At 39.3% G+C, this 13,091-nt stretch overlaps 1 long non-coding RNA gene across 3 annotated transcripts in view; it reads left to right on the top strand.

Moving 5' to 3' along the window:
• The window catches only part of LOC139827577 (uncharacterized), a 91,721-nt gene extending 84,751 nt beyond the window's left edge, over positions 1-6,970 (top strand). For all 3 annotated transcript variants that reach the window (XR_011738370.1, XR_011738368.1, XR_011738369.1), the window contains 2 exons: positions 2,493-2,551; positions 5,820-6,970. This is a non-coding gene — a long non-coding RNA (uncharacterized lncRNA). The remainder of the gene's footprint in view (positions 1-2,492; positions 2,552-5,819) is intronic.
• Positions 6,971-13,091: the final 6,121 nt, after the last annotated feature.

Below are 13,091 nucleotides of genomic sequence, written 5' to 3'. Positions count from 1 at the left end.
ACAAATCTTTGTAACAATAGCAAAAACCAGTATTGTGAAAAACATTTTACTCCAATAATAGCAGAATAGAATATCTATTCACTGTTGTGTATAAAGCTGTCTCCTAAGGTATTTTTATTTCTAACAAAGGATTAAGGTGTGTGCCTTCTATTCGATTCCTCTTATGACAGTGAGACCATGTTAAGGGCAAAATGGAAACCATCCTGCTGGCTCAGCCTGCTGGAAGGCCACTATTTGGTCTGGGGAAATTGCTTGCTATCAAGAAAAGGGATGTACTAGACCCTGACAAAGAGAGAGGAAGACAAGTATACGTACACATAAGCAAATCTGACAATAGAGCAGAGCTATGTTAAAAGCATGAGGCCAGCAAGGCACAGTGATTTCATTCAGCTGGAAATCATGTCTGTTCCAATATGTATCCACTGCAGCAAATGTGGCTTAGTAAAACTTTTATTCAGTAAGGAAATCTTCATAAACACAGGTCTTCTGCATTTTACTTGAACTGCCACATAAGTGCGCGTTGTTGAAACATAACTTTAAATAGCTTATGAAGACATCCTTATGAGTTCAAAATTACTGTACTTGCAGAAAAAGCAACAATATCCGTCTGTAAATCCTTTAATCATAAGCATTAAAGAATAGTTCTTCAGAGAATCACAGGCTGCTGACTAAAGTTTACATTTTCTTGAGTTGCTTTTGGTGCTGCTAGCTATTTTTCTCTTACACATGATGCTGATATAAAATGACACTTGCACCTGTTGTCACCATCTTATGGTAATTAGCATAGTGCCCTAAGTAGTAGCAGGGCCATCACATCCAAACACAAGCCATTAACATATTGCAGCTGTCATCAGTAGGGAAAGCTAATGGAGTTAGTGGATTTGCACACCACTGCATACCTTGGCTCAGCTAGCGTAACTCCCCATATTGGGGTCATTGGGGATAGGAAAAAAGAAATGTGGGATGTAGCAAGTCAGGAGTGAAAGAATACATTTTACTGCAGGTTTACTTTCATGTATTATGCATGTCCTTCAAGGTCACTGCATGATCATTTATAAGATTTTAATGAGATATCAAAGAGGAAAGAATGGAATGTAATTAATGTGATCATACAGAGAAGATACAGGTATAAAATAGCATGCATGAGACAGTCAACAAAAAGTGGCAACAGTGAAGGAAAAAAAAGGACTCTGGACAGATTTCAGCCTATGAAACAATAATATTTTCTACCACACTTTCAGACACTAAACATGCCACCAAGCAGTTTTCCCCAGCTAAGAGCAAAATAATGGAGGGAATTAGAGAAAATACATTCCATTGCTTATCTTGGGGGTCCTGGTGCTCAACAAGCTCAGTATGAGTGACCAGTGTGCTGCTTCAACAAAGAAGGCCAACAAGATGATGGACTGCATCAAAAAGGGCATCACCAACAGAGACAAGGTCATTATCCCACTCTACTCAGCACTTGACAGACCACACCTGAAATACTGTGTTCAGTTTTGGTCCCTGCTACACAAAAAAATATGTGGATAGGCTGGAGAGGATCCAGAGAAGGGCCACAAAGGTGATCAAAGGGCTGAGAAGCTGCTGTTATGAGGAAAGGCGGAAAGAACTGGGCTTATTCAGCCTTAAGAAGGCTTAGGTGTGACCTCATCACCGTGTTCCGATATTTAAAGGGTGGCTACAAAGAAGATGGAGACTCCCTTTTTACAAGGTGTCACACTGAAAAGACAAGGGGTAATGGGTGCAAATTACTCCTGAGAAGATTCCAATTGGACACAAGAGGGAAATTTTTCACAATGAGAACAATCAGCCATTGAAATAATCTCCCCAGGCAAGTGGTGCGTTCCCCAACACTGGACACTTTAAAGATTCATCTGCACAAGGTGCTAACCCATCTCGTCTAGACTGTGCTTTTGACAAGAAAAGTTGGACCAGATGATCCTTGAGGTCCCTTTCAAGACGGTATTCTATGATCCTATGATTATATGATTCCGTGAAAATGGGTGACTTGCACCTAAAGTATGCTAGTCCTTTGGTAACGTGATGTTCGTGGGCATTATATATTTTGTTGTTTTGATTCCTCTTGCTGACAGAGTCTCTGACCAGTCTGGACTAGACTGAAAATTCAGGATGTATCAAGGAGCATATTTTTCGGTACTTTTCTAGAGCCTTTTCAGATGCCTGAGAAGGTGCAGAGACTTAATAGACCCCTCAGTGGGAAGAGTTCCTTAGAGGCTTTTCCTAAGATTACTAGTTGTCCCCAGCCTGCTCCAGTTTTTACCTTCTTCTTGCCACATAGGCACTTATGTATAAATGCTCATTCTACATTTTACATATGATTTTTTGTTGTTGTTGTTGTTGGTTTTTTTTGGGTGGGAGGGAGGACACAAATCAGGTTGGCACTGACTGGAGTCAGTGCCCCCAGCACAGCCAAGTGCTCTGATGGTCCTCACTGTCTGTGCTGGGTTAATGCTGGCATTTCTCCATAGGAGCCATCATAAACGCTGATGGAGGAAAGACCAGGAGTACAAAAGGCAACTCTACCCAGGTAACTGAAGTAGGGACTAACCCTGTCTTACAAACTCTTCTCACTTCGGCCTTTGGTAAAGCACACAAGCCAACATTTTCAGATGTGCTGAAGTAGTTACACACTTAAATCTTTAAGTGGAAGCAGACACCCATGCTGGAAAATACTTGCCTTATCTTATGCCATCAAGAGCTCTATTAACCCTTCCGTGTTTTCTTAAATATTTTACACTTTGCCTTTTTTAGAAGGGTCTTTGTAAAACAGATTTATCAAAATCCCACTTTAAGCCTGAAGTGATTCCAGGTACTCTCTCAGGGTTTGTGCTGTTAGTAGGACATGGAGCCCTAAGTATGACCTTTGTTGTTGAACTCATGTCCCCAAGCTCTGAATGCTCCATTGGAAACTCTGAACATCTTCAATTCATGTTACTAGTGCTCACAGTATGAGCCATTTGAAAAGACAAATGTTTGTAAAAATCTTCATTGCATGTTAATTCTTCTTCATTTTTTAAAACAGTAGATCTTTTGACTTAAATCTTTTTTCATTTATTTTTAAACACCTTTTGTAGTGTTTTGAAAACAATTTAAAATAAATTCTTATTCTCAGACTAAAGTAACTTAAGTTTCTCATTCTTCCAAAATAATAAATAACTAGAAAAAATATTTTAACATCAAAAAAGAAATGAGAAAGTGAATGCAATAAAAAAAAAAAAGAGTTTTATCAACATTTCAGGGATTTAGCAATACGTATGCATGTTTGCTAAGATATTTCTATTTAACCAAGTTATTTTTTAGTGATTCCTACACCTCACTGAACTTTCAGGTAAATACATATATATGGAGGGTTGCCTGTTAGTTAGTGGGAGTGTGTGCTTTTTTGAAACTGTTTTATTTGCAAGGTATGCATCTGTCCAAGCTGACCTTCTGAGATGTTTGTTCTGGGAAGAAGACCTTGTGAATATAACTAGAGAATGTCACAAAGAATTGGAAGCAATGAGCAGGAGCTCCTGTTTGGGATTCTAGGGAAAAATTATAAATAGAGCAAAAACTAGGTATTTCTCCTCCATGTAGGTTCTTCGTTTTGGTCTTTTTCTTCTTCATCTGATTTTTTGCTTCTCTTCCTTTTATTTTTTTTTCCTTAGTGTTTTTCTTTCTCATCCCTCTCCATGCTCTGCCCCCTGTTCTTAAATTAGGCCTAATATTTCTTTCTCTCTCCACCACTTAATATATTGCCACTGAAATATCTGTCCAGAGCCACGACCTCACTAGAGCAATGTGGGTGGCATCTCACTCCTTACTGAAGGAACTATTTGCATATGTGGAAGGCCATTTCAGGCCACGACAATGTCCACGTATTAATGCTTACAGAGAGATGCTTTGGAAAACTCATTTCACACAAGACAGACGTATAGTGTGGTTCTCAAAGTAAAATGTGCTTATCCAGCAGCAGTTGGTAGTTCCAGCAGCTCACTAATCTGTGACTCCCTCCAGCGGTTGGTTTACCATAGTTTACAAAACCACGTTTACAAACAAGTTTTTTTCATGAAGCTGGCTATGATAGGAGCTAGGCAAAAAATGCTGCTAGAAAAACACCAAAGGGAGACAGGAGACAAATAAAAGCAAAACCCCTCATTTTTAATATCTGTTGTCACAGAGGACCAGGACTGAGAACCTTTGTCATGATGCTCCAGTGAGCACAACCCCTCAGCCAGACTGACATCCTTCTGCTGCTGACAAAACCTCTTGTTGCCCTGCATGAGGACATGCCCCATGTCTAGTTTCACAGTTACCTTGCTTTTTTTTTGCTACAGAAGGTGTTCATATTGTTCACCTGCACAGTCTGGCTGGTGAAAACTGATGCAGAAAGGAGAGACGGGTCATTTTTGAAGTTGGCACATAGCAAAAAATTGAAGGTATGACAAACCCCTTCCAGTTGCTATTTTTGACCCTATGTAAACAAGTGAGATTTTAAAGAGAGAGTCATTTTCAGAAAGTTGAGACAACCTAGGCCTAGAAAAATCAAATAATTTAAAATTCATGAAGGTACCATCTTCCTATTTATAAAAGGTTAAGTTCCCCTAAGCTATGAAAGAAAAACACCCTCTGAAGACCTAGGAAGGCAGTAAACACTGGTGGCAAGTGACAGGAATTGATCCTGCTTTTCCCTGCCTGTCATGTCTTTAAATTTTATTTCCACCATTTCTAGGGTACTGTGATAAGAAAGGCAGGGGTAGGAAAAAGGATTGAGCTGAGGCAAGACTATGGCCTGAGGGCGATGGTACCTAGGTCTCTGACTTTTTCTCAATTAGTAGGTCTCCATGCCTGACTGTGAGGTGTGCATCCAACTGGGGACTTCGACTGTTGGGAGGTATTGATTAGCCATAATGTGAAGTCAAATCTGAATAAAAAAGCATTGTGATCAAAAGCCTTTTATTGGAGACAGCGTGCCCTCCAAGTCAAGGGTCTGCAGAATCTGATGAGCCCTGTTTCCTTTTCGTCTGAGAGAGATTTCCACGGTTTACTCATAAAGGCTCTCTTGATAGGAATGTCCAGTGGGCCCTCTGTCAAAAAACCTGATGTCTCAGATTTGACAGGTGCTTGTTAGTTTTTCATCCCAGATCACTCAACATGCACACAAAACTACAAGAAATGGTGGCTAATAATGCTACGTTTCAAGTTGACTGCCTTGTCATTTTTGCTGGAAAATTCACTGGTTCAATCACTAACATTAAATTGTCTGCATTAAAGGAAAACAAAGCATAGCCAGCCATGAAATGTATTGGTTTTCCAACTGCTAGGACTTACTCAGCTCAATACAATTCATTGCGTTGCCTTGTTTGATAGGAACAGTTTATCCAAATCACATATAAAACAAAATAAACTGCTTCTCTATTAAAAACAACAGAAAACCCTGCAGCAGATAAAATTGAGAAATCCATTTTAATTCATTTTACCTTTTTCTGGAATCTAGCTTTCTTGTCACTGAAAATGTTTGTAAATGATCCTCTACACCTTTACTTACTGTGAACAACATCCTTTCAAACAGTGCCAGTCCACTAGGACGGAGCATTGAACCTGGATTCCTCTTCCATTGTCGTTCCATCTCTCGTGGTTTGTCTCAAAAACTCAAGGGAGGATGGAGGGTTATTTTTATGGATTATTCACATGAGAAATTTACAAGCCAAGGTTTTAGGCCAATAAAAGTGATGTATTTTGGTAATAATATCTCTGTGCATTATTATAATAAACTCTAAACTTTTCTTTTTTTTTTTTTTTTTTTTTTTCTGTAGCTCGTGATCTAAACCTCAAGGCAGAACAGTAACTGTGTGGTGATGGTGGACTGTGGGACGCAGTGGCGGTAACAAGAGCTCCTGTTCATACTGATGTATGAGACCTTTGGAAATGGAACAAAAGTGTTGAAGTTTTTACTAAATAAAATGTTGCATAACCCATTCTTAGATATTTTTGAGTCAGTTAGTGAAATGGGTATTTACACCATGATCTTGTAAGTGATACCGTATATCTGAATGGCCTTCCTTTATACTTGCAACATTTCTTGCTACTAAGGAACTACTTGTCCTATGTATCAGCCAAAAAACCTCCTCCAAAAGTCATCCTCCTTTCCCATCTCCCAACACTAATGATGGCTCACTGAGGCAGGTTAGGATTAGGGCTCAGTCCCTTTCTATGCCAAAAGGGGTTTTAATAGGCCTGCCTGCCTCCCAAAACATATGAACTACCAGTCAGTTCCCCCCAGGACTTTTGCACATTTAAGTGCATTGGCACAGGTACTGTGCAGGGGCACAGAGCAGCCCCCCTTCAGGGTAGGCACCAGGGGCATCTAATGCTTGTTCTAGAAGCTGGCAGATTATTTGCCTGGTGAAAAAGACCAAAAGCTGAACAACGGCAACAAAAAACGGCAAAGCAGCAAAATTAATCAATCCAAACCACTCTGGTTATGAGGTTGTCCCTGGCTCAGGCACTGAGTTACAAAAGCCCAGTCAAAGGCGCATTTTTTTGGTAGCTACAGTCACAGCTGTGCAATCCCTGGCACACATCTTCATGGACAAACGAACTCACAGGACAAAGAAGAGATGGAGCGAGGAACCAGACTGCTGCTACAAGCCTGGGAAAAGAGGGAGCCTTAAAACATGAGCAACTAAACTGCAACTCGTGGTGTCCAGACCCACAGGGGTAGTAACAGGAGGAACTTGCAGTGGCTCCAGGGTGAAAACCCTGTGAGGTACTCAAGTCAAGGCCCTGTTATGAGCTGGTTTGCACTATTGCCTTTCAGCACACCAGGTTGCATGAAATGTCTTTCTTTCTCCCCAAAGATGTTTTCCATTGCATGAAGGCTGAGTCTGGTGCAGGTCTTTTCCATCTATATACCAACAAATGAAAGGTGTGAGTTATTTCTCCAGCCCTTCAGCCCATATTGCTCACAGCACTCTATGTCCAGCTCTTCCCAGCACAGCTCAAGGTTGTGAAAGCATAATGGAGCCCAAAATATTTCTTGCTGCAGAGTATTCGTTGTGGTAAATGTCAACTATAGCAATAAGGCACCGAAGGCTGTGCATTAGCAAGCTATTAGTGCATGCTGAGAGTGCTCTGCTTGCCTTCTAATGCACACTCTGCAATGGCCATTATGGAGTATGACTCATTATTTTTACATTTATTTCACATTTTAAAAAATCTTTTTTTCAAAATGCTTTTGCACAATTCAGAGGATGTGTTTTTTCACAAGGAAAAAAATGGTCCTTATGAATAAAATGTGAAGAGAAAATGGTAGGCAGAGATAGTCTTCAGTGCTTTTGAATAAATCCAAAAGTGACTGATTCTTTCTTATCCCACACTCTTTCCCTGTGTTTTTTTAACTATCATAGACTGATCTGTCTCCTCCCAGAGTCATCTTTCTGCCTTTCAAGTTTAAGTTTATGACTGTGAAGCCATTTTGTCTGATTAAAAAAAATAGCACTTTAGCAGATACATGACGTTAGGTTCCCAAGTTTCAAACCAAAAAATACAAAATGTTCTTAAGTCATACGTTGATCCTGTAAAGCAGTGTATGCCTTCAGAGGCAGAAGATGCCATATGTTCTTTCCTTGAGCCTCTCATTTCTACCCCAGTCCTGTAATTGTCTTTTTTTTAGCTTCTCTCCCGATGAAACGTTGAAATTTTTGCTCATCCACCTTTTCCTTGTTGCTCATTGAATGAAACAGTGTGACAAATGTGCACAAAAGCTAGTATCGATGTAGGCAGGTTGTAATTACAACTGCTAAACCTGCTAAGAAAAATGAAGTTATGATCACTTAGGCTAGGATTAATTCTTCCCAATTTTAATCACCTAACTGAGGTGTTGAAATTAGGGCTACAGTTGCTCTAGGCTGCCTTAGTAATGAAGTAAAGGTTAGATGCCTCCAAAATGTGTTTTGTCCAACCTAAGGGCTAAATCATCCTCTCTTTTACTGACAAGACTTTACATGACAGTGCTTCTAATTTTATCAGCTAAACGATACAGGTAATCTGATTTGGGATGAATCTAGGTCTTGTTTTTTCCCTGCTCTGCTTCACTATTTAATGGTTGGGTATCTACAGTGCAAATATATGTTCTTAAAACATCAGCTGTCTCCATAACACTGGAATGTCAAAATAATGCTGTATTTTACTGTTGATATCCGAGTAGCATGCTATGAGGTCCTTTGTGAGAATGCCCTGGAGAAAGGATGTTTAAAGAACAGATTGGAAAAAATATAGAAACTTAGAAGATATTTGGCAGAGGAGCATGTAAAGATCACAATCCTTCGCAAAACAATTGTGCAAGTGAGTGGGAGAAGGTAGTACTGAAGTGCTGAAGCCATTTTTTGAAATATAGGATAGTTTAAATATATATGGAATCAGACACTCCACTACTGAATAAAAGTGACACTGAAGGAATATTCAGTGTTATGTTACAGCCTCTGAAAACATAGCAAATGTCAGAAATTCCTCTTTTAAAGAGTCTTCACTCTTGTTCAATAGCTTCAACTGTCAGAGCATGGAGCTGTATCAAAAAGGGTTTCACAGAATCAAAAGGTTTGTTTCTTAGCAACTCTGTCAACAAATATAAATTACTGCATATTGTGGCTGTTCCGTAATCATTTGCATGCAAGATTTGTAAACACAGATTGTCATTGTGCATCCTGTTGTCGTGGCTGGTGGGGAGGTAAAAGGGGACAAATAGTCCAGGGCAGGGGCAATACAGGTGCCAAAGCAGAAGATGAAATACTAAATAAAAGGTTCTGTATAGCTCACTTGACCAAAATCTTGTATCATTCAGTTTACCCGTGAAATGGAAACTGCAGAGACAGCAAACCCAGTTGCAGATGTTGTACTGCAGTAATACACAAAACCAAAACACTGTTTTGTTTTTTTTTTCTTTTATAAAAAACATTGAAGATTATATTTGGACCTTGTTTATACAGTAATCCAGAGGCCCAGATGCACTGCAAACAGATGTGTATGCTAGCTTTAAATAAACTTGCTTAATGCTTTGTTATACTGATAATTTTATAGCTCGGACAATATGAGGCTAAGTTGCTGGGCATTTGCCTGGGATCACAGGAAGGTTTTTGCAGCCTGAACTCAAGGTTGTGTTGGAGCAACTGCTGTGCTAGGTGCTTCAAAGCTTTTAAGATATGTTTTGATAAACTCCAGTCATGTGTACCTCAGAAATTGCAGGCTCACATACCTTTGCCCTTTTTTGCTAGCATCTTTAAAGATTACACTTTGGAAGTGATAAACATAGTCCATTTTAATTTTTATGTCATTTCAATTGTATTTATTATTTGCTGATGGCCTACAATGAACGTGGTACTAGAGGACATACTTTATTTAATGTAATGCATTTTAAATTCACTTTATATAATAGACTAAGGATATATAATGTATATGTCTGTATGCACTCAATGATATCACAGACTAAGAGGTTATTCACACTTTATGTGTTTATGTTTTCAGATTTAATGAATTCATCTTATCCCACACATCTAATGGCTCATATACAAAATCTCAGCTCATTTCCCATAATACTTCTGTTATAGGTTCACTGTTATTTATTTGTATCGCAGTAATCCCAGAGGCTCCTGCTTTAAAAAAGCACTGTGAAAAACTGGAGCAAGAGGCCACCATGAAGAATTTGCAGTATATAGAAATAAGAGAGGCACAAACTGGCAAGGGTCACACCCAAGTTCATAGTCCAGACATGTGATGGAGACAACGTGGAGTGTTGATTTCTCGTCTCTAACTAATGGATTAGGAAGCCTGATATACACTCACCTGGAGTAGCCTACCTCCAAAATTCACATAGCTGTGTCCCGAGCCGTACCTTCATTTTATGAGAGACTCTGAGATTCCCCTTACTGCACTATCATACGTCCAAAATGTCTGCTGTGTGACAAGAATACTTGCTGGCTGGTGGGATGGGGCATGCCTACATGCCCCACCATGTGACTGGCAGGGAGATGTGCATTTTGGGCATCCCTCAGCTGTATTTTGAGCTCCTGGATGGAGAAGTCAGAACGTGTGGGACCAAAGGGTTTCCAGAAGATCCTATGTCACCCAGCCCATGTGATAGATGTTATCTCTTTATTTTTTGCTCTGTCCTTGAAGTGGCATCACACCTTTCTTGCTCCCCATTACCCCTGCTTTAGGAATCATGTACCCACAGCATGTGAAATAGCTAACAGAAGCCTCATGATAGTACTGAAATAAACCAAACATGAAAATAAAACAAAACCCACATCTGAACCATGAAAAAAAAGAAAAAAGACATGGAGAGGACATTCTGAAATTCTCCAGAAGCATCAAATTCAGATACACATTAATGTGCAGTTTTATATTCCACATAGGTGTCACAAGTAAGTACAACCAAACTTGATTGTTACATATATCCTGGGATATGCTGTGGTAGCCCAGGAAGGGGTGATTGTGCTTCTTTATAGCCTGTCCCAAAATTATCTCCACTAGTAAGAAAGCTTTTTCCCCACACCTTTTTAGAAGAGAGGAAGAAATACAACAAAACCCAGTGCATACTATTGATTAGGTAACGGATTAGAGGAAAATCTGAAAACAGAGATAAACAACAGATGGCAAAGCCCATTTTTCTGGCTACTGGAGTACACAACAAAAGACTTAGTTCTACTAACCATAAACCAAAACAAAACAAAGCAAAACAAACCCACCAAATTTAATTCAAATACACTAGCCCAAACAAAAAAGATAACCCTTCCAAATGTTTGTTTGTTAGGAATATTGTGAGAAGGTGAAGATTTGATGGGGCTGAGCAGCACTGTAGTTCAGTGCAGTTGTTTCTTTAAAACTAGTACCTAAATTTGACTCAAGTGAAAATACTTTGTTTCATCCTTGCGTAATTCCCAGGGGCAGCCACACAGTTTGGAACAGCAGACAGTTCCTTTTCAGCATATGACTAAGTCAAGGTCCCAGCCCTGCCAGAGACAGACTCACACTGAGAAGGGATAAAAGCCATCAAACCTTAGTATCTGACAGGCTCAGCCCAGAAACAGCAAAAAGAGCTAGTCTTAACCAGGGGATAAATGCAGAACTCTACTAGAGGCTTTGCGCAAAAAGAAGCCGTACTGTGAGACCTTACTAATAGAAAGTGTTGTAGGTGTTAGAGTCTCATCTTCAGGAGTACTTAAATATGTTCAGTTTTTCAATACTTTAAATAAAGTGAATGTTTTAGTGCCCAATCACAGATAAGACAACTGTTCAGAATGAAGGTTGTATATTAGATCATCTGTATTTCAGATGCTGGGATGACTTCCATGCCACTTACTATCCTTGTGGTAATCTACTGAAAATCACTTACATTTATTCTTTGCTTTATGGCTTAACAGCCTAGAAAATAACAAAACAACTGTGATTGTTGATTGCTATCTAATTATTATGTGGGGAATTTGTTAAGATGTACTTCAGGGAACATGAATAGTTATGACATGATTCCCATGACAGATGTGCCACTGTAAATCAAGGAAGAAATGGTTATCAGAGTGGGAGGACAAGCACGCTGTGCTCTGCAGCTCTGTAAGACTGCCTGTGCTGCTACTCAGTACCAACTCCTGAGTTTCAGGAAGGAACAGGTGTCCCATCAACATAGACAAACATATATTGTTCCACCAGAGTGGACAATGTTGATTGACTTTCTGATGATGCTTGTGAACCTCAGCATTACAACAGAGGAACACAAACAATTGTCCATGTTATGGGTACGAGAGCTTCTTCCTAACTTTCTACAGAGGTATACTACCAGAGGCTCTTCTTGAGAAGGCACTAACCTTTAGCTATTAAAAGACTGACATTCGTCAATGCAGGTAATACCTTTAAAAACAAAACAAAAAACAAAACTTTCAAAGGGCGTTTTATAAATTAGTCAGTTTCTAGAATCAGTTATTCTCTTTAATACTATTTCTCTCTGTATTGCATCTTCTGTCTTCTGCTGCATCTAAATTTTGGTGTAAGCCTTAAAACCACAAAAAGCTGAAATATCTCATACTGTTGTAAGGGCTACCAATAAAGACAACATTTTACCTGCTCTTATTGAATTTACTGATCTTGGCAACCTTCTGCCTGTATGTTTAATTGGCTTTTCTTTGCCTTTGTTGCGTGTCCTGAGGCTGGACAAAGCCAGGGTGCAGAAGTGTCGTATCCACAGAGCTCCAAGCTGCACTCCCATACTTGGAAGTATGGTATGACCCCCAAACTGATATTCACAGTACTGTTAGAGCTCATTGCTTGTGCTGCTCTTCATTTATTTCATAAATATGTGGTACTCTATGCAAGAAATGACCACTGTGATTATGCCTTCTGATTTCCTGTTCAACATGTGCTGTAGATTTCTTTTTAAACATTCCAGTTCAAATTAAAGAAAAATCTCAGGGAAAACAAAAAACAAACCACAAAATTAATTAAATACTGCTAGCAATGAGAAAAATGCTCTCACCAGTCCTCAGAAATTGTTCCAGTGGTTCGTTGGCTCAGTATTAAAGATCTGTGTATTCTGAATCAGTTTTCCCACCCTCTCAGCCCCTCCCCAGGATTTTGGTATTCATTAGTTAAAAGGTAGAAGGAACTTCATTATCAGAATTCTGTTTTTCATGTAGCTTCTTATTGTCTGAGATCACAGTAGATTGGGCATTATTTAAAATAGCTTTAGCTTCATAAGTCTTTCATTGTAGCAGGTGCTTTACAGCGTTCTTGTTGCCCTTTTTTGGAAACTTAATAATTTCCCTAAAATCCTTTTTTAGATATATGCAGAATTTCAATATCAATAAAGACACTTCCAAGTAAGTGCAAGCGCAAGTCACTTAAGCTCTCCAACTGCTACTTGAGAACTCTTTATACAAACAGCAGTAGCTACCCTTTTGGTAAAGAGTGGCATAGAAAACTGATCCCCTTACTTTGATAGCTAAACCTTTTTCCAGAATTACTACTTCAAAGGGGTTTTCTGCCTTATAATATGACCTGTAATCTATGTTTTCAAATACACTGTGTGCAGCTGTATTTGT

The sequence above is a fragment of the Patagioenas fasciata genome, chromosome 1, assembly GCF_037038585.1.
Source record: "Patagioenas fasciata isolate bPatFas1 chromosome 1, bPatFas1.hap1, whole genome shotgun sequence".
Taxonomy (NCBI): domain Eukaryota; kingdom Metazoa; phylum Chordata; class Aves; order Columbiformes; family Columbidae; genus Patagioenas; species Patagioenas fasciata.
Note: the sequence above shows the minus strand (reverse complement) of the source record. Positions and strands in the feature narration are given on the sequence as shown.